Source organism: Anas acuta, chromosome 9 (assembly GCF_963932015.1).
Source record: "Anas acuta chromosome 9, bAnaAcu1.1, whole genome shotgun sequence".
In the NCBI taxonomy this organism is placed as follows: domain Eukaryota; kingdom Metazoa; phylum Chordata; class Aves; order Anseriformes; family Anatidae; genus Anas; species Anas acuta.
Window position 1 is genome coordinate 16,712,889 of NC_088987.1, and position 14,395 is coordinate 16,727,283.

The 14,395-nt window shown below is 65.8% G+C and overlaps 54 non-coding genes across 54 annotated transcripts; all 54 read right to left on the reverse strand.

Moving 5' to 3' along the window:
- Positions 1 to 154: 154 nt before the first annotated feature.
- On the reverse strand, positions 155 to 274 carry LOC137861568 (5S ribosomal RNA). Its single transcript, XR_011099699.1, has one exon. It is a non-coding gene; the product is annotated as a 5S ribosomal RNA (ribosomal RNA).
- Positions 275 to 407: 133 nt separating this feature from the next.
- LOC137861514 (5S ribosomal RNA) lies at positions 408 to 526 on the reverse strand. Its single transcript, XR_011099646.1, has one exon. It is a non-coding gene; the product is annotated as a 5S ribosomal RNA (ribosomal RNA).
- A 134-nt stretch (positions 527 to 660) lies between these two features.
- On the reverse strand, positions 661 to 779 carry LOC137861515 (5S ribosomal RNA). Its single transcript, XR_011099647.1, has one exon. It is a non-coding gene; the product is annotated as a 5S ribosomal RNA (ribosomal RNA).
- Positions 780 to 914: 135 nt separating this feature from the next.
- Positions 915 to 1,031, reverse strand: LOC137861589 (5S ribosomal RNA). Its single transcript, XR_011099720.1, has one exon. It is a non-coding gene; the product is annotated as a 5S ribosomal RNA (ribosomal RNA).
- Positions 1,032 to 1,164: 133 nt separating this feature from the next.
- On the reverse strand, positions 1,165 to 1,283 carry LOC137861516 (5S ribosomal RNA). The gene has a single exon (XR_011099648.1). It is a non-coding gene; the product is annotated as a 5S ribosomal RNA (ribosomal RNA).
- Positions 1,284 to 1,418: 135 nt separating this feature from the next.
- Positions 1,419 to 1,536, reverse strand: LOC137861582 (5S ribosomal RNA). The gene has a single exon (XR_011099712.1). It is a non-coding gene; the product is annotated as a 5S ribosomal RNA (ribosomal RNA).
- A 133-nt stretch (positions 1,537 to 1,669) lies between these two features.
- LOC137861517 (5S ribosomal RNA) lies at positions 1,670 to 1,788 on the reverse strand. The gene has a single exon (XR_011099649.1). It is a non-coding gene; the product is annotated as a 5S ribosomal RNA (ribosomal RNA).
- A 134-nt stretch (positions 1,789 to 1,922) lies between these two features.
- Positions 1,923 to 2,041, reverse strand: LOC137861518 (5S ribosomal RNA). Its single transcript, XR_011099650.1, has one exon. It is a non-coding gene; the product is annotated as a 5S ribosomal RNA (ribosomal RNA).
- Positions 2,042 to 2,176: 135 nt separating this feature from the next.
- On the reverse strand, positions 2,177 to 2,295 carry LOC137861519 (5S ribosomal RNA). The gene has a single exon (XR_011099651.1). It is a non-coding gene; the product is annotated as a 5S ribosomal RNA (ribosomal RNA).
- Positions 2,296 to 2,430: 135 nt separating this feature from the next.
- Positions 2,431 to 2,549, reverse strand: LOC137861520 (5S ribosomal RNA). Its single transcript, XR_011099652.1, has one exon. It is a non-coding gene; the product is annotated as a 5S ribosomal RNA (ribosomal RNA).
- A 133-nt stretch (positions 2,550 to 2,682) lies between these two features.
- Positions 2,683 to 2,801, reverse strand: LOC137861521 (5S ribosomal RNA). Its single transcript, XR_011099653.1, has one exon. It is a non-coding gene; the product is annotated as a 5S ribosomal RNA (ribosomal RNA).
- Positions 2,802 to 2,935: 134 nt separating this feature from the next.
- On the reverse strand, positions 2,936 to 3,054 carry LOC137861522 (5S ribosomal RNA). Its single transcript, XR_011099654.1, has one exon. It is a non-coding gene; the product is annotated as a 5S ribosomal RNA (ribosomal RNA).
- Positions 3,055 to 3,190: 136 nt separating this feature from the next.
- Positions 3,191 to 3,309, reverse strand: LOC137861525 (5S ribosomal RNA). Its single transcript, XR_011099656.1, has one exon. It is a non-coding gene; the product is annotated as a 5S ribosomal RNA (ribosomal RNA).
- Positions 3,310 to 3,442: 133 nt separating this feature from the next.
- LOC137861526 (5S ribosomal RNA) lies at positions 3,443 to 3,561 on the reverse strand. Its single transcript, XR_011099657.1, has one exon. It is a non-coding gene; the product is annotated as a 5S ribosomal RNA (ribosomal RNA).
- A 135-nt stretch (positions 3,562 to 3,696) lies between these two features.
- Positions 3,697 to 3,815, reverse strand: LOC137861527 (5S ribosomal RNA). Its single transcript, XR_011099658.1, has one exon. It is a non-coding gene; the product is annotated as a 5S ribosomal RNA (ribosomal RNA).
- A 135-nt stretch (positions 3,816 to 3,950) lies between these two features.
- On the reverse strand, positions 3,951 to 4,069 carry LOC137861528 (5S ribosomal RNA). The gene has a single exon (XR_011099659.1). It is a non-coding gene; the product is annotated as a 5S ribosomal RNA (ribosomal RNA).
- A 134-nt stretch (positions 4,070 to 4,203) lies between these two features.
- LOC137861529 (5S ribosomal RNA) lies at positions 4,204 to 4,322 on the reverse strand. Its single transcript, XR_011099660.1, has one exon. It is a non-coding gene; the product is annotated as a 5S ribosomal RNA (ribosomal RNA).
- Positions 4,323 to 4,457: 135 nt separating this feature from the next.
- LOC137861530 (5S ribosomal RNA) lies at positions 4,458 to 4,576 on the reverse strand. The gene has a single exon (XR_011099662.1). It is a non-coding gene; the product is annotated as a 5S ribosomal RNA (ribosomal RNA).
- Positions 4,577 to 4,710: 134 nt separating this feature from the next.
- LOC137861531 (5S ribosomal RNA) lies at positions 4,711 to 4,829 on the reverse strand. The gene has a single exon (XR_011099663.1). It is a non-coding gene; the product is annotated as a 5S ribosomal RNA (ribosomal RNA).
- Positions 4,830 to 4,961: 132 nt separating this feature from the next.
- LOC137861532 (5S ribosomal RNA) lies at positions 4,962 to 5,080 on the reverse strand. The gene has a single exon (XR_011099664.1). It is a non-coding gene; the product is annotated as a 5S ribosomal RNA (ribosomal RNA).
- Positions 5,081 to 5,213: 133 nt separating this feature from the next.
- LOC137861533 (5S ribosomal RNA) lies at positions 5,214 to 5,332 on the reverse strand. Its single transcript, XR_011099665.1, has one exon. It is a non-coding gene; the product is annotated as a 5S ribosomal RNA (ribosomal RNA).
- Positions 5,333 to 5,466: 134 nt separating this feature from the next.
- On the reverse strand, positions 5,467 to 5,585 carry LOC137861534 (5S ribosomal RNA). The gene has a single exon (XR_011099666.1). It is a non-coding gene; the product is annotated as a 5S ribosomal RNA (ribosomal RNA).
- Positions 5,586 to 5,720: 135 nt separating this feature from the next.
- On the reverse strand, positions 5,721 to 5,839 carry LOC137861537 (5S ribosomal RNA). The gene has a single exon (XR_011099668.1). It is a non-coding gene; the product is annotated as a 5S ribosomal RNA (ribosomal RNA).
- A 134-nt stretch (positions 5,840 to 5,973) lies between these two features.
- On the reverse strand, positions 5,974 to 6,092 carry LOC137861538 (5S ribosomal RNA). Its single transcript, XR_011099669.1, has one exon. It is a non-coding gene; the product is annotated as a 5S ribosomal RNA (ribosomal RNA).
- A 135-nt stretch (positions 6,093 to 6,227) lies between these two features.
- On the reverse strand, positions 6,228 to 6,346 carry LOC137861539 (5S ribosomal RNA). Its single transcript, XR_011099670.1, has one exon. It is a non-coding gene; the product is annotated as a 5S ribosomal RNA (ribosomal RNA).
- A 135-nt stretch (positions 6,347 to 6,481) lies between these two features.
- Positions 6,482 to 6,600, reverse strand: LOC137861540 (5S ribosomal RNA). The gene has a single exon (XR_011099671.1). It is a non-coding gene; the product is annotated as a 5S ribosomal RNA (ribosomal RNA).
- Positions 6,601 to 6,734: 134 nt separating this feature from the next.
- On the reverse strand, positions 6,735 to 6,854 carry LOC137861576 (5S ribosomal RNA). Its single transcript, XR_011099707.1, has one exon. It is a non-coding gene; the product is annotated as a 5S ribosomal RNA (ribosomal RNA).
- A 134-nt stretch (positions 6,855 to 6,988) lies between these two features.
- On the reverse strand, positions 6,989 to 7,107 carry LOC137861541 (5S ribosomal RNA). Its single transcript, XR_011099672.1, has one exon. It is a non-coding gene; the product is annotated as a 5S ribosomal RNA (ribosomal RNA).
- Positions 7,108 to 7,241: 134 nt separating this feature from the next.
- Positions 7,242 to 7,360, reverse strand: LOC137861542 (5S ribosomal RNA). The gene has a single exon (XR_011099673.1). It is a non-coding gene; the product is annotated as a 5S ribosomal RNA (ribosomal RNA).
- Positions 7,361 to 7,494: 134 nt separating this feature from the next.
- Positions 7,495 to 7,613, reverse strand: LOC137861543 (5S ribosomal RNA). The gene has a single exon (XR_011099674.1). It is a non-coding gene; the product is annotated as a 5S ribosomal RNA (ribosomal RNA).
- Positions 7,614 to 7,746: 133 nt separating this feature from the next.
- LOC137861544 (5S ribosomal RNA) lies at positions 7,747 to 7,865 on the reverse strand. The gene has a single exon (XR_011099675.1). It is a non-coding gene; the product is annotated as a 5S ribosomal RNA (ribosomal RNA).
- A 134-nt stretch (positions 7,866 to 7,999) lies between these two features.
- Positions 8,000 to 8,117, reverse strand: LOC137861584 (5S ribosomal RNA). The gene has a single exon (XR_011099714.1). It is a non-coding gene; the product is annotated as a 5S ribosomal RNA (ribosomal RNA).
- A 135-nt stretch (positions 8,118 to 8,252) lies between these two features.
- Positions 8,253 to 8,371, reverse strand: LOC137861545 (5S ribosomal RNA). Its single transcript, XR_011099676.1, has one exon. It is a non-coding gene; the product is annotated as a 5S ribosomal RNA (ribosomal RNA).
- Positions 8,372 to 8,506: 135 nt separating this feature from the next.
- Positions 8,507 to 8,625, reverse strand: LOC137861546 (5S ribosomal RNA). The gene has a single exon (XR_011099677.1). It is a non-coding gene; the product is annotated as a 5S ribosomal RNA (ribosomal RNA).
- Positions 8,626 to 8,759: 134 nt separating this feature from the next.
- On the reverse strand, positions 8,760 to 8,878 carry LOC137861548 (5S ribosomal RNA). The gene has a single exon (XR_011099679.1). It is a non-coding gene; the product is annotated as a 5S ribosomal RNA (ribosomal RNA).
- A 135-nt stretch (positions 8,879 to 9,013) lies between these two features.
- Positions 9,014 to 9,132, reverse strand: LOC137861549 (5S ribosomal RNA). The gene has a single exon (XR_011099680.1). It is a non-coding gene; the product is annotated as a 5S ribosomal RNA (ribosomal RNA).
- Positions 9,133 to 9,266: 134 nt separating this feature from the next.
- Positions 9,267 to 9,385, reverse strand: LOC137861550 (5S ribosomal RNA). The gene has a single exon (XR_011099681.1). It is a non-coding gene; the product is annotated as a 5S ribosomal RNA (ribosomal RNA).
- Positions 9,386 to 9,519: 134 nt separating this feature from the next.
- On the reverse strand, positions 9,520 to 9,638 carry LOC137861551 (5S ribosomal RNA). The gene has a single exon (XR_011099682.1). It is a non-coding gene; the product is annotated as a 5S ribosomal RNA (ribosomal RNA).
- Positions 9,639 to 9,773: 135 nt separating this feature from the next.
- LOC137861552 (5S ribosomal RNA) lies at positions 9,774 to 9,892 on the reverse strand. Its single transcript, XR_011099683.1, has one exon. It is a non-coding gene; the product is annotated as a 5S ribosomal RNA (ribosomal RNA).
- A 134-nt stretch (positions 9,893 to 10,026) lies between these two features.
- LOC137861553 (5S ribosomal RNA) lies at positions 10,027 to 10,145 on the reverse strand. Its single transcript, XR_011099684.1, has one exon. It is a non-coding gene; the product is annotated as a 5S ribosomal RNA (ribosomal RNA).
- Positions 10,146 to 10,278: 133 nt separating this feature from the next.
- LOC137861554 (5S ribosomal RNA) lies at positions 10,279 to 10,397 on the reverse strand. The gene has a single exon (XR_011099685.1). It is a non-coding gene; the product is annotated as a 5S ribosomal RNA (ribosomal RNA).
- Positions 10,398 to 10,529: 132 nt separating this feature from the next.
- Positions 10,530 to 10,648, reverse strand: LOC137861572 (5S ribosomal RNA). The gene has a single exon (XR_011099703.1). It is a non-coding gene; the product is annotated as a 5S ribosomal RNA (ribosomal RNA).
- Positions 10,649 to 10,781: 133 nt separating this feature from the next.
- On the reverse strand, positions 10,782 to 10,900 carry LOC137861555 (5S ribosomal RNA). Its single transcript, XR_011099686.1, has one exon. It is a non-coding gene; the product is annotated as a 5S ribosomal RNA (ribosomal RNA).
- Positions 10,901 to 11,034: 134 nt separating this feature from the next.
- On the reverse strand, positions 11,035 to 11,153 carry LOC137861556 (5S ribosomal RNA). Its single transcript, XR_011099687.1, has one exon. It is a non-coding gene; the product is annotated as a 5S ribosomal RNA (ribosomal RNA).
- Positions 11,154 to 11,287: 134 nt separating this feature from the next.
- On the reverse strand, positions 11,288 to 11,406 carry LOC137861557 (5S ribosomal RNA). Its single transcript, XR_011099688.1, has one exon. It is a non-coding gene; the product is annotated as a 5S ribosomal RNA (ribosomal RNA).
- Positions 11,407 to 11,541: 135 nt separating this feature from the next.
- LOC137861559 (5S ribosomal RNA) lies at positions 11,542 to 11,660 on the reverse strand. The gene has a single exon (XR_011099690.1). It is a non-coding gene; the product is annotated as a 5S ribosomal RNA (ribosomal RNA).
- Positions 11,661 to 11,795: 135 nt separating this feature from the next.
- LOC137861560 (5S ribosomal RNA) lies at positions 11,796 to 11,914 on the reverse strand. The gene has a single exon (XR_011099691.1). It is a non-coding gene; the product is annotated as a 5S ribosomal RNA (ribosomal RNA).
- A 134-nt stretch (positions 11,915 to 12,048) lies between these two features.
- On the reverse strand, positions 12,049 to 12,167 carry LOC137861561 (5S ribosomal RNA). The gene has a single exon (XR_011099692.1). It is a non-coding gene; the product is annotated as a 5S ribosomal RNA (ribosomal RNA).
- A 135-nt stretch (positions 12,168 to 12,302) lies between these two features.
- LOC137861585 (5S ribosomal RNA) lies at positions 12,303 to 12,420 on the reverse strand. The gene has a single exon (XR_011099715.1). It is a non-coding gene; the product is annotated as a 5S ribosomal RNA (ribosomal RNA).
- A 133-nt stretch (positions 12,421 to 12,553) lies between these two features.
- Positions 12,554 to 12,672, reverse strand: LOC137861562 (5S ribosomal RNA). The gene has a single exon (XR_011099693.1). It is a non-coding gene; the product is annotated as a 5S ribosomal RNA (ribosomal RNA).
- A 133-nt stretch (positions 12,673 to 12,805) lies between these two features.
- LOC137861586 (5S ribosomal RNA) lies at positions 12,806 to 12,923 on the reverse strand. The gene has a single exon (XR_011099716.1). It is a non-coding gene; the product is annotated as a 5S ribosomal RNA (ribosomal RNA).
- A 134-nt stretch (positions 12,924 to 13,057) lies between these two features.
- Positions 13,058 to 13,176, reverse strand: LOC137861563 (5S ribosomal RNA). Its single transcript, XR_011099694.1, has one exon. It is a non-coding gene; the product is annotated as a 5S ribosomal RNA (ribosomal RNA).
- Positions 13,177 to 13,310: 134 nt separating this feature from the next.
- LOC137861588 (5S ribosomal RNA) lies at positions 13,311 to 13,428 on the reverse strand. The gene has a single exon (XR_011099719.1). It is a non-coding gene; the product is annotated as a 5S ribosomal RNA (ribosomal RNA).
- A 133-nt stretch (positions 13,429 to 13,561) lies between these two features.
- LOC137861564 (5S ribosomal RNA) lies at positions 13,562 to 13,680 on the reverse strand. The gene has a single exon (XR_011099695.1). It is a non-coding gene; the product is annotated as a 5S ribosomal RNA (ribosomal RNA).
- Positions 13,681 to 14,395: the final 715 nt, after the last annotated feature.

The window sequence follows — 14,395 nt, forward strand, 5'->3', positions numbered from 1 at the left end:
CAGGGTGGTATGGCCGTAGGCACCCTCCTCCCCGCCAACAGCCCTCTTCCCAACAGCCGCCGCACAACCGCCGCCGCGACGGGCTGTGCCACGGCCTCCCTGCCAACAGGCGGCGCCCCTGCCCCGCAAAAGTCGCCCCCGACGCAAAGACAAAAGCCTACAGCACCCGGTATTCCCAGGAGGTCTCCCATCCAAGTACTACCCGGGCCCGACCCTGCTTAGCTTCCGAGATCAGACGAGATCGGGCGTTGCCAGGGTGGTATGGGCCGTAGGCACCCTCCTCCCCGCCAACAGCCCTCTTCCCAACAGCCGCCGCACAACCGCCGCCGCGACGGCTGTGCCACGGCCTCCCTGCCAACAGGCGGCGCCCCTGGCCCCGCAAAAGTCGCCCCCGACGGCAAAGACAAAGCCTACAGCACCCGGTATTCCCAGGAGGTCTCCCATCCAAGTACTAACCGGGCCCGACCCTGCTTAGCTTCCGAGATCAGACGAGATCGGGCGTTGCCAGGGTGGTATGGCCGTAGGCACCCTCCTCCCCGCCAACAGCCCTCTTCCAACAGCCGCCGCACAACCGCCGCCGCGACGGGCTGTGCCACGGCCTCCCTGCCAACAGGCGGCGCCCCTGGCCCCGCAAAAGTCGCCCCCGACGGCAAAGACAAAAGCCTACAGCACCCGGTATTCCCAGGAGGTCTCCCATCCAAGTACTAACCGGGCCCGACCCTGCTTAGCTTCCGAGATCAGACGAGATCGGGCGTTGCCAGGGTGGTATGGCCGTAGGCACCCTCCTCCCCGCCAACAGCCCTCTTCCCAACAGCCGCCGCACAACCGCCGCCGCGACGGGCTGTGCCACGGCCTCCCTGCCAACAGGCGGCGCCCCTGGCCCCGCAAAAGTCGCCCCCGACGGCAAAGACAAAAGCCTACAGCACCCGGTATTCCCAGGAGGTCTCCATCCAAGTACTAACCGGGCCCGACCCTGCTTAGCTTCGAGATCAGACGAGATCGGGCGTTGCCAGGGTGGTATGGCCGTAGGCACCCTCCTCCCCGCCAACAGCCCTCTTCCCAACAGCCGCCGCACAACCGCCGCCGCGACGGGCTGTGCCACGGCCTCCCTGCCAACAGGCGGCGCCCTGGCCCCGCAAAAGTCCCCCCGACGGCAAAGACAAAAGCCTACAGCACCCGGTATTCCCAGGAGGTCTCCCATCCAAGTACTAACCGGGCCCGACCCTGCTTAGCTTCCGAGATCAGACGAGATCGGGCGTTGCCAGGGTGGTATGGCCGTAGGCACCCTCCTCCCCGCCAACAGCCCTCTTCCCAACAGCCGCCGCACAACCGCCGCCGCGACGGGCTGTGCCACGGCCTCCCTGCCAACAGGCGGCGCCCCTGGCCCCGCAAAAGTCGCCCCCGACGGCAAAGACAAAAGCCTACAGCACCCGGTATTCCCAGGAGGTCTCCCATCCAAGTACTAACCGGGCCCGACCCTGCTTAGCTTCCGAGATCAGACGAGATCGGCGTTGCCAGGGTGGTATGGCCGTAGGCACCCTCCTCCCCGCCAACAGCCCTCTTCCCAACAGCCGCCGCACAACCGCCGCCGCGACGGGCTGTGCCACGGCCTCCCTGCCAACAGGCGGCGCCCCTGGCCCCGCAAAAGTCCCCCCGACGGCAAGACAAAAGCCTACAGCACCCGGTATTCCCAGGAGGTCTCCCATCCAAGTACTAACCGGGCCCGACCCTGCTTAGCTTCCGAGATCAGACGAGATCGGGCGTTGCCAGGGTGGTATGGCCGTAGGCACCCTCCTCCCCGCCAACAGCCCTCTTCCCAACAGCCGCCGCACAACCGCCGCCGCGACGGGCTGTGCCACGGCCTCCCTGCCAACAGGCGGCGCCCTGGCCCCGCAAAAGTCGCCCCCGACGGCAAAGACAAAAGCCTACAGCACCCGGTATTCCCAGGAGGTCTCCCATCCAAGTACTAACCGGGCCCGACCCTGCTTAGCTTCCGAGATCAGACGAGATCGGGCGTTGCCAGGGTGGTATGGCCGTAGGCACCCTCCTCCCCGCCAACAGCCCTCTTCCCAACAGCCGCCGCACAACCGCCGCCGCGACGGGCTGTGCCACGGCCTCCCTGCCAACAGGCGGCGCCCCTGGCCCCGCAAAAGTCGCCCCCGACGGCAAAGACAAAAGCCTACAGCACCCGGTATTCCCAGGAGGTCTCCCATCCAAGTACTAACCGGGCCCGACCCTGCTTAGCTTCCGAGATCAGACGAGATCGGGCGTTGCCAGGGTGGTATGGCCGTAGGCACCCTCCTCCCCGCCAACAGCCCTCTTCCCAACAGCCGCCGCACAACCGCCGCCGCGACGGGCTGTGCCACGGCCTCCCTGCCAACAGGCGGCGCCCCTGGCCCTGCAAAAGTCGCCCCCGACGGCAAAGACAAAAGCCTACAGCACCCGGTATTCCCAGGAGGTCTCCCATCCAAGTACTAACCGGGCCCGACCCTGCTTAGCTTCCGAGATCAGACGAGATCGGGCGTTGCCAGGGTGGTATGGCCGTAGGCACCCTCCTCCCCGCCAACAGCCCTCTTCCCAACAGCCGCCGCACAACCGCCGCCGCGACGGGCTGTGCCACGGCCTCCCTGCCAACAGGCGGCGCCCTGGCCCCGCAAAAGTCCCCCCGACGGCAAAGACAAAAGCCTACAGCACCCGGTATTCCCAGGAGGTCTCCCATCCAAGTACTAACCGGGCCCGACCCTGCTTAGCTTCCGAGATCAGACGAGATCGGGCGTTGCCAGGGTGGTATGGCCGTAGGCACCCTCCTCCCCGCCAACAGCCCTCTTCCCAACAGCCGCCGCACAACCGCCGCCGCGACGGGCTGTGCCACGGCCTCCCTGCCAACAGGCGGCGCCCTGGCCCCGCAAAAGTCGCCCCCGACGGCAAAGACAAAAGCCTACAGCACCCGGTATTCCCAGGAGGTCTCCCATCCAAGTACTAACCGGGCCCGACCCTGCTTAGCTTCCGAGATCAGACGAGATCGGGCGTTGCCAGGGTGGTATGGCCGTAGGCACCCTCCTCCCCGCCAACAGCCCCTCTTCCCAACAGCCGCCGCACAACCGCCGCCGCGACGGGCTGTGCCACGGCCTCCCTGCCAACAGGCGGCGCCCCTGGCCCCGCAAAAGTCCCCCCCGACGGCAAAGACAAAAGCCTACAGCACCCGGTATTCCCAGGAGGTCTCCCATCCAAGTACTAACCGGGCCCGACCCTGCTTAGCTTCCGAGATCAGACGAGATCGGGCGTTGCCAGGGTGGTATGGCCGTAGGCACCCTCCTCCCGCCAACAGCCCTCTTCCCAACAGCCGCCGCACAACCGCCGCCGCGACGGGCTGTGCCACGGCCTCCCTGCCAACAGGCGGCGCCCCTGGCCCCGCAAAAGTCCCCCCGACGGCAAAGACAAAAGCCTACAGCACCCGGTATTCCCAGGAGGTCTCCCATCCAAGTACTAACCGGGCCCGACCCTGCTTAGCTTCCGAGATCAGACGAGATCGGGCGTTGCCAGGGTGGTATGGCCGTAGGCACCCTCCTCCCCGCCAACAGCCCTCTTCCCAACAGCCGCCGCACAACCGCCGCCGCGACGGGCTGTGCCACGGCCTCCCTGCCAACAGGCGGCGCCCCTGGCCCCGCAAAAGTCCCCCCCGACGGCAAAGACAAAAGCCTACAGCACCCGGTATTCCCAGGAGGTCTCCCATCCAAGTACTAACCGGGCCCGACCCTGCTTAGCTTCCGAGATCAGACGAGATCGGGCGTTGCCAGGGTGGTATGGCCGTAGGCACCCTCCTCCCCGCCAACAGCCCTCTTCCCAACAGCCGCCGCACAACCGCCGCCGCGACGGGCTGTGCCACGGCCTCCCTGCCAACAGGCGGCGCCCCTGGCCCCGCAAAAGTCCCCCCCGACGGCAAAGACAAAAGCCTACAGCACCCGGTATTCCCAGGAGGTCTCCCATCCAAGTACTAACCGGGCCCGACCCTGCTTAGCTTCCGAGATCAGACGAGATCGGGCGTTGCCAGGGTGGTATGGCCGTAGGCACCCTCCTCCCCGCCAACAGCCCTCTTCCCAACAGCCGCCGCACAACCGCCGCCGCGACGGCTGTGCCACGGCCTCCCTGCCAACAGGCGGCGCCCCTGGCCCCGCAAAAGTCCCCCCCGACGGCAAAGACAAAAGCCTACAGCACCCGGTATTCCCAGGAGGTCTCCCATCCAAGTACTAACCGGGCCCGACCCTGCTTAGCTTCCGAGATCAGACGAGATCGGGCGTTGCCAGGGTGGTATGGCCGTAGGCACCCTCCTCCCCGCCAACAGCCCTCTTCCCAACAGCCGCCGCACAACCGCCGCCGCGACGGGCTGTGCCACGGCCTCCCTGCCAACAGGCGGCGCCCCTGGCCCCGCAAAAGTCCCCCCCGACGGCAAAGACAAAAGCCTACAGCACCCGGTATTCCCAGGAGGTCTCCCATCCAAGTACTAACCGGGCCCGACCCTGCTTAGCTTCCGAGATCAGACGAGATCGGGCGTTGCCAGGGTGGTATGGCCGTAGGCACCCTCCTCCCCGCCAACAGCCCTCTTCCCAACAGCCGCCGCACAACCGCCGCCGCGACGGGCTGTGCCACGGCCTCCCTGCAACAGGCGGCGCCCCTGGCCCCGCAAAAGTCCCCCCCGACGGCAAAGACAAAAGCCTACAGCACCCGGTATTCCCAGGAGGTCTCCCATCCAAGTACTAACCGGGCCCGACCCTGCTTAGCTTCCGAGATCAGACGAGATCGGGCGTTGCCAGGGTGGTATGGCCGTAGGCACCCTCCTCCCCGCCAACAGCCCTCTTCCCAACAGCCGCCGCACAACCGCCGCGCGACGGCTGTGCCACGGCCTCCCTGCCAACAGGCGGCGCCCCTGGCCCGCAAAAGTCCCCCCCGACGGCAAAGACAAAAGCCTACAGCACCCGGTATTCCCAGGAGGTCTCCCATCCAAGTACTAACCGGGCCCGACCCTGCTTAGCTTCCGAGATCAGACGAGATCGGGCGTTGCCAGGGTGGTATGGCCGTAGGCACCCTCCTCCCCGCCAACAGCCCTCTTCCAACAGCCGCCGCACAACCGCCGCCGCGACGGGCTGTGCCACGGCCTCCCTGCCAACAGGCGGCGCCCCTGGCCCCGCAAAAGTCCCCCCGACGGCAAAGACAAAAGCCTACAGCACCCGGTATTCCCAGGAGGTCTCCCATCCAAGTACTAACCGGGCCCGACCCTGCTTAGCTTCCGAGATCAGACGAGATCGGGCGTTGCCAGGGTGGTATGGCCGTAGGCACCCTCCTCCCCGCCAACAGCCCTCTTCCCAACAGCCGCCGCACAACCGCCGCCGCGACGGGCTGTGCCACGGCCTCCCTGCCAACAGGCGGCGCCCCTGGCCCCGCAAAAGTCCCCCCGACGGCAAAGACAAAAGCCTACAGCACCCGGTATTCCCAGGAGGTCTCCCATCCAAGTACTAACCGGGCCCGACCCTGCTTAGCTTCCGAGATCAGACGAGATCGGGCGTTGCCAGGGTGGTATGGCCGTAGGCACCCTCCTCCCCGCCAACAGCCCTCTTCCCAACAGCCGCCGCACAACCGCCGCCGCGACGGGCTGTGCCACGGCCTCCCTGCCAACAGGCGGCGCCCCTGGCCCCGCAAAAGTCCCCCCCGACGGCAAAGACAAAAGCCTACAGCACCCGGTATTCCCAGGAGGTCTCCCATCCAAGTACTAACCGGGCCCGACCCTGCTTAGCTTCCGAGATCAGACGAGATCGGGCGTTGCCAGGGTGGTATGGCCGTAGGCACCCTCCTCCCCGCCAACAGCCCTCTTCCCAACAGCCGCCGCACAACCGCCGCCGCGACGGGCTGTGCCACGGCCTCCCTGCCAACAGGCGGCGCCCCTGGCCCCGCAAAAGTCCCCCCGACGGCAAAGACAAAAGCCTACAGCACCCGGTATTCCCAGGAGGTCTCCCATCCAAGTACTAACCGGGCCCGACCCTGCTTAGCTTCCGAGATCAGACGAGATCGGGCGTTGCCAGGGTGGTATGGCCGTAGGCACCCTCCTCCCCGCCAACAGCCCTCTTCCCAACAGCCGCCGCACAACCGCCGCCGCGACGGGCTGTGCCACGGCCTCCCTGCCAACAGGCGGCGCCCCTGGCCCCGCAAAAGTCCCCCCCGACGGCAAAGACAAAAGCCTACAGCACCCGGTATTCCCAGGAGGTCTCCCATCCAAGTACTAACCGGGCCCGACCCTGCTTAGCTTCCGAGATCAGACGAGATCGGGCGTTGCCAGGGTGGTATGGCCGTAGGCACCCTCCTCCCCGCCAACAGCCCTCTTCCCAACAGCCGCCGCACAACCGCCGCCGCGACGGGCTGTGCCACGGCCTCCCTGCCAACAGGCGGCGCCCCTGGCCCCGCAAAAGTCCCCCCCGACGGCAAAGACAAAAGCCTACAGCACCCGGTATTCCCAGGAGGTCTCCCATCCAAGTACTAACCGGGCCCGACCCTGCTTAGCTTCCGAGATCAGACGAGATCGGGCGTTGCCAGGGTGGTATGGCCGTAGGCACCCTCCTCCCCGCCAACAGCCCTCTTCCCAACAGCCGCCGCACAACCGCCGCCGCGACGGGCTGTGCCACGGCCTCCCTGCCAACAGGCGGCGCCCTGGCCCCGCAAAAGTCCCCCCCGACGGCAAAGACAAAAGCCTACAGCACCCGGTATTCCCAGGAGGTCTCCCATCCAAGTACTAACCGGGCCCTGACCCTGCTTAGCTTCCGAGATCAGACGAGATCGGGCGTTGCCAGGGTGGTATGGCCGTAGGCACCCTCCTCCCCGCCAACAGCCCTCTTCCCAACAGCCGCCGCACAACCGCCGCCGCGACGGCTGTGCCACGGCCTCCCTGCCAACAGGTGGCGCCCCTGGCCCCGCAAAAGTCCCCCCCGACGGCAAAGACAAAAGCCTACAGCACCCGGTATTCCCAGGAGGTCTCCCATCCAAGTACTAACCGGGCCCGACCCTGCTTAGCTTCCGAGATCAGACGAGATCGGGCGTTGCCAGGGTGGTATGGCCGTAGGCACCCTCCTCCCCGCCAACAGCCCTCTTCCCAACAGCCGCCGCACAACCGCCGCCGCGACGGGCTGTGCCACGGCCTCCCTGCCAACAGGCGGCGCCCCTGGCCCCGCAAAAGTCCCCCCGACGGCAAAGACAAAAGCCTACAGCACCCGGTATTCCCAGGAGGTCTCCCATCCAAGTACTAACCGGGCCCGACCCTGCTTAGCTTCCGAGATCAGACGAGATCGGGCGTTGCCAGGGTGGTATGGCCGTAGGCACCCTCCTCCCCGCCAACAGCCCTCTTCCCAACAGCCGCCGCACAACCGCCGCCGCGACGGGCTGTGCCACGGCCTCCCTGCCAACAGGCGGCGCCCCTGGCCCCGCAAAAGTCCCCCCGACGGCAAAGACAAAAGCCTACAGCACCCGGTATTCCCAGGAGGTCTCCCATCCAAGTACTAACCGGGCCCGACCCTGCTTAGCTTCCGAGATCAGACGAGATCGGGCGTTGCCAGGGTGGTATGGCCGTAGGCACCCTCCTCCCGCCAACAGCCCTCTTCCCAACAGCCGCCGCACAACCGCCGCCGCGACGGGCTGTGCCACGGCCTCCCTGCCAACAGGCGGCGCCCCTGGCCCCGCAAAAGTCCCCCCGACGGCAAAGACAAAAGCCTACAGCACCCGGTATTCCCAGGAGGTCTCCCATCCAAGTACTAACCGGGCCCGACCCTGCTTAGCTTCCGAGATCAGACGAGATCGGGCGTTGCCAGGGTGGTATGGCCGTAGGCACCCTCCTCCCGCCAACAGCCCTCTTCCCAACAGCCGCCGCACAACCGCCGCCGCGACGGGCTGTGCCACGGCCCTCCCTGCCAACAGGCGGCGCCCCTGGCCCCGCAAAAGTCCCCCCGACGGCAAAGACAAAAGCCTACAGCACCCGGTATTCCAGGAGGTCTCCCATCCAAGTACTAACCGGGCCCGACCCTGCTTAGCTTCCGAGATCAGACGAGATCGGGCGTTGCCAGGGTGGTATGGCCGTAGGCACCCTCCTCCCCGCCAACAGCCCTCTTCCCAACAGCCGCCGCACAACCGCCGCCGCGACGGGCTGTGCCACGGCCTCCCTGCCAACAGGCGGCGCCCCTGGCCCCGCAAAAGTCCCCCCCGACGGCAAAGACAAAAGCCTACAGCACCCGGTATTCCCAGGAGGTCTCCCATCCAAGTACTAACCGGGCCCGACCCTGCTTAGCTTCCGAGATCAGACGAGATCGGGCGTTGCCAGGGTGGTATGGCCGTAGGCACCCTCCTCCCCGCCAACAGCCCTCTTCCCAACAGCCGCCGCACAACCGCCGCCGCGACGGGCTGTGCCACGGCCTCCCTGCCAACAGGCGGCGCCCCTGGCCCCGCAAAAGTCCCCCCCGACGGCAAAGACAAAAGCCTACAGCACCCGGTATTCCCAGGAGGTCTCCCATCCAAGTACTAACCGGGCCCGACCCTGCTTAGCTTCCGAGATCAGACGAGATCGGGCGTTGCCAGGGTGGTATGGCCGTAGGCACCCTCCTCCCCGCCAACAGCCCTCTTCCAACAGCCGCCCGCACAACCGCCGCCGCGACGGGCTGTGCCACGGCCTCCCTGCCAACAGGCGGCGCCCCTGGCCCCGCAAAAGTCCCCCCGACGGCAAAGACAAAAGCCTACAGCACCCGGTATTCCCAGGAGGTCTCCCATCCAAGTACTAACCGGGCCCGACCCTGCTTAGCTTCCGAGATCAGACGAGATCGGGCGTTGCCAGGGTGGTATGGCCGTAGGCACCCTCCTCCCCGCCAACAGCCCTCTTCCCAACAGCCGCCGCACAACCGCCGCCGCGACGGGCTGTGCCACGGCCTCCCTGCCAACAGGCGGCGCCCCTTGGCCCCGCAAAAGTCCCCCCGACGGCAAAGACAAAAGCCTACAGCACCCGGTATTCCCAGGAGGTCTCCCATCCAAGTACTAACCGGGCCCGACCCTGCTTAGCTTCCGAGATCAGACGAGATCGGGCGTTGCCAGGGTGGTATGGCCGTAGGCACCCTCCTCCCCGCCAACAGCCCTCTTCCCAACAGCCGCCGCACAACCGCCGCCGCGACGGGCTGTGCCACGGCCTCCCTGCCAACAGGCGGCGCCCCTGGCCCGCAAAAGTCCCCCCCGACGGCAAAGACAAAAGCCTACAGCACCCGGTATTCCCAGGAGGTCTCCCATCCAAGTACTAACCGGGCCCGACCCTGCTTAGCTTCCGAGATCAGACGAGATCGGGCGTTGCCAGGGTGGTATGGCCGTAGGCACCCTCCTCCCCGCCAACAGCCCTCTTCCCAACAGCCGCCGCACAACCGCCGCCGCGACGGGCTGTGCCACGGCCTCCCTGCCAACAGGCGGCGCCCCTGGCCCCGCAAAAGTCCCCCCGACGGCAAAGACAAAAGCCTACAGCACCCGGTATTCCCAGGAGGTCTCCCATCCAAGTACTAACCGGGCCCGACCCTGCTTAGCTTCCGAGATCAGACGAGATCGGGCGTTGCCAGGGTGGTATGGCCGTAGGCACCCTCCTCCCCGCCAACAGCCCTCTTCCCAACAGCCGCCGCACAACCGCCGCCGCGACGGGCTGTGCCACGGCCTCCCTGCCAACAGGCGGCGCCCCTGGCCCCGCAAAAGTCGCCCCCGACGGCAAAGACAAAAGCCTACAGCACCCGGTATTCCCAGGAGGTCTCCCATCCAAGTACTAACCGGGCCCGACCCTGCTTAGCTTCCGAGATCAGACGAGATCGGGCGTTGCCAGGGTGGTATGGCCGTAGGCACCCTCCTCCCGCCAACAGCCCTCTTCCCAACAGCCGCCGCACAACCGCCGCCGCGACGGGCTGTGCCACGGCCTCCCTGCCAACAGGCGGCGCCCCTGGCCCCGCAAAAGTCCCCCCCGACGGCAAAGACAAAAGCCTACAGCACCCGGTATTCCCAGGAGGTCTCCCATCCAAGTACTAACCGGGCCCGACCCTGCTTAGCTTCCGAGATCAGACGAGATCGGGCGTTGCCAGGGTGGTATGGCCGTAGGCACCCTCCTCCCCGCCAACAGCCCTCTTCCCAACAGCCGCCGCACAACCGCCGCCGCGACGGGCTGTGCCACGGCCTCCCTGCCAACAGGCGGCGCCCCTGGCCCCGCAAAAGTCCCCCCGACGGCAAAGACAAAGCCTACAGCACCCGGTATTCCCAGGAGGTCTCCCATCCAAGTACTAACCGGGCCCGACCCTGCTTAGCTTCCGAGATCAGACGAGATCGGGCGTTGCCAGGGTGGTATGGCCGTAGGCACCCTCCTCCCCGCAACAGCCCTCTTCCCAACAGCCGCCGCACAACCGCCGCCGCGACGGCTGTGCCACGGCCTCCCTGCCAACAGGCGGCGCCCCTGGCCCCGCAAAAGTCCCCCCGACGGCAAAGACAAAAGCCTACAGCACCCGGTATTCCCAGGAGGTCTCCCATCCAAGTACTAACCGGGCCCGACCCTGCTTAGCTTCCGAGATCAGACGAGATTGGGCGTTGCCAGGGTGGTATGGCCGTAGGCACCCTCCTCCCCGCCAACAGCCCTCTTCCCAACAGCCGCCGCACAACCGCCGCCGCGACGGCTGTGCCACGGCCTCCCTGCCAACAGGCGGCGCCCCTGGCCCCGCAAAAGTCCCCCCGACGGCAAAGACAAAAGCCTACAGCACCCGGTATTCCCAGGAGGTCTCCCATCCAAGTACTAACCGGGCCCGACCCTGCTTAGCTTCCGAGATCAGACGAGATCGGGCGTTGCCAGGGTGGTATGGCCGTAGGCACCCTCCTCCCCGCCAACAGCCCTCTTCCCAACAGCCGCCGCACAACCGCCGCCGCGACGGGCTGTGCCACGGCCTCCCTGCCAACAGGCGGCGCCCCTGGCCCCGCAAAAGTCGCCCCGACGGCAAAGACAAAAGCCTACAGCACCCGGTATTCCCAGGAGGTCTCCCATCCAAGTACTAACCGGGCCCGACCCTGCTTAGCTTCCGAGATCAGACGAGATCGGGCGTTGCCAGGGTGGTATGGCCGTAGGCACCCTCCTCCCCGCCAACAGCCCTCTTCCAACAGCCGCCGCACAACCGCCGCCGCGACGGGCTGTGCCACGGCCTCCCTGCCAACAGGCGGCGCCCCTGGCCCCGCAAAAGTCCCCCCCGACGGCAAAGACAAAAGCCTACAGCACCCGGTATTCCCAGGAGGTCTCCCATCCAAGTACTAACCGGGCCCGACCCTGCTTAGCTTCCGAGATCAGACGAGATCGGGCGTTGCCAGGGTGGTATGGCCGTAGGCACCCTCCTCCCCGCCAACAGCCCTCTTCCCAACAGCCGCCGCACAACCGCCGCCGCGACGGGCTGTGCCACGGCCTCCCTGCCAACAGGCGGCGCCCCTGGCCCCGCAAAAGTCCCCCCCGACGGCAAAGACAAAAGCCTACAGCACCCGGTATTCCCAGGAGGTCTCCCATCCAAGTACTAACCGGGCCCGACCCTGCTTAGCTTCCGAGATCAGACGAGATCGGGCGTTGCCAGGGTGGTATGGCCGTAGGCACCCTCCTCCCCGCCAACAGCCCTCTTCCCAACAGCCGCCGCACAACCGCCGCCGCGACGGGCTGTGCCACGGCCTCCCTGCCAACAGGCGGCGCCCCTGGCCCCGCAAAAGTCCCCCCCGACGGCAAAGACAAAAGCCTACAGCACCCGGTATTCCCAGGAGGTCTCCCATCCAAGTACTAACCGGGCCCGACCCTGCTTAGCTTCCGAGATCAGACGAGATCGGGCGTTGCCAGGGTGGTATGGCCGTAGGCACCCTCCTCCCCGCCAACAGCCCTCTTCCCAACAGCCGCCGCACAACCGCCGCCGCGACGGGCTGTGCCACGGCCTCCCTGCCAACAGGCGGCGCCCCTGGCCCCGCAAAAGTCCCCCCGACGGCAAAGACAAAAGCCTACAGCACCCGGTATTCCCAGGAGGTCTCCCATCCAAGTACTAACCGGGCCCGACCCTGCTTAGCTTCCGAGATCAGACGAGATCGGGCGTTGCCAGGGTGGTATGGCCGTAGGCACCCTCCTCCCCGCCAACAGCCCTCTTCCCAACAGCCGCCGCACAACCGCCGCCGCGACGGGCTGTGCCACGGCCTCCCTGCCAACAGGCGGCGCCCCTGGCCCCGCAAAAGTCGCCCCCGACGGCAAAGACAAAAGCCTACAGCACCCGGTATTCCAGGAGGTCTCCCATCCAAGTACTAACCGGGCCCGACCCTGCTTAGCTTCCGAGATCAGACGAGATCGGGCGTTGCCAGGGTGGTATGGCCGTAGGCACCCTCCTCCCCGCCAACAGCCCTCTTCCCAACAGCCGCCGCACAACCGCCGCCGCGACGGGCTGTGCCACGGCCTCCCTGCCAACAGGCGGCGCCCCTGGCCCCGCAAAAGTCCCCCCGACGGCAAGACAAAAGCCTACAGCACCCGGTATTCCCAGGAGGTCTCCCATCCAAGTACTAACCGGGCCCGACCCTGCTTAGCTTCCGAGATCAGACGAGATCGGGCGTTGCCAGGGTGGTATGGCCGTAGGCACCCTCCTCCCGCCAACAGCCCTCTTCCCAACAGCCGCCGCACAACCGCCGCCGCGACGGGCTGTGCCACGGCCTCCCTGCCAACAGGCGGCGCCCCTGGCCCCGCAAAGTCCCCCCCGACGGCAAAGACAAAAGCCTACAGCACCCGGTATTCCAGGAGGTCTCCCATCCAAGTACTAACCGGGCCCGACCCTGCTTAGCTTCCGAGATCAGACGAGATCGGGCGTTGCCAGGGTGGTATGGCCGTAGGCACCCTCCTCCCCGCCAACAGCCCTCTTCCCAACAGCCGCCGCACAACCGCCGCCGCGACGGCCTGTGCCACGGCCTCCCTGCCAACAGGCGGCGCCCCTGGCCCCGCAAAAGTCCCCCCGACGGCAAAGACAAAAGCCTACAGCACCCGGTATTCCCAGGAGGTCTCCCATCCAAGTACTAACCGGGCCCGACCCTGCTTAGCTTCCGAGATCAGACGAGATCGGGCGTTGCCAGGGTGGTATGGCCGTAGGCACCCTCCTCCCCGCCAACAGCCCTCTTCCAACAGCCGCCGCACAACCGCCGCCGCGACGGGCTGTGCCACGGCCTCCCTGCCAACAGGCGGCGCCCCTGGCCCCGCAAAAGTCCCCCCCGACGGCAAAGACAAAAGCCTACAGCACCCGGTATTCCCAGGAGGTCTCCCATCCAAGTACTAACCGGGCCCGACCCTGCTTAGCTTCCGAGATCAGACGAGATCGGGCGTTGCCAGGGTGTATGGCCGTAGGCACCCTCCTCCCGCCAACAGCCCTCTTCCCAACAGCCGCCGCACAACCGCCGCCGCGACGGGCTGTGCCACGGCCTCCCTGCCAACAGGCGGCGCCCCTGGCCCCGCAAAAGTCCCCCCGACGGCAAAGACAAAAGCCTACAGCACCCGGTATTCCCAGGAGGTCTCCCATCCAAGTACTAACCGGGCCCGACCCTGCTTAGCTTCCGAGATCAGACGAGATCGGGCGTTGCCAGGGTGGTATGGCCGTAGGCACCCTCCTCCCCGCCAACAGCCCTCTTCCCAACAGCCGCCGCACAACCTCCACCGCATTTTTGTATTGTATTTTGAAAATGTTGAATTTTGAAAAAATTGCAAGATTTTTCTGAATATTTTCAATATAGTTTTCAGAATATTTTCAATTTTTTTTTTTTTAGTTTTCAATATTTCAGTTGGAAGGTTTTATGACTTTTTGTTGATGATACTGTGTTTAGTTTTTTGTTTTAGTATATGGTGGGTTTTTTTCCGAACTTCTTTGTGCAATCGTACAATATATCCGTTATTTTCTTAAAGTGCCAATCAGGTTTCGTGTTATTTGCTTAGTTTTCCTCCTCTCTCTGGTATACTCCTGTAGAGTAGTTCAAGCACGTGGAATAGCGTCAAATTTGTCCCTAATAGCACCCTCCATGTGGCTAGGTACGTGCAAAACCAGCAGCCAGCAGAGGTCCTAGAGCCATGTGGCGCCTCCATTTTCCTGCAGCACTTCCGAGGAGTCCGCACTCCCCAGTGCTCGCAGGAGGTGCCCGCTGCCACCCTCGTGGCAGTGCCTGAGAGCCCATTACCTTGAGCACGGCCTTTAGGCGAAGCGGTGGCAGTTTTGGTGTTCCCAGTGTGTAATATCCCCGCGGTGTGTTGGCTGCGCGGAGCTGGGGTACCTGGGGAGGTGGCGGCGGTCGCTCCGAGAGGCCTCGGGGTGGCTTTTTGGGGCTG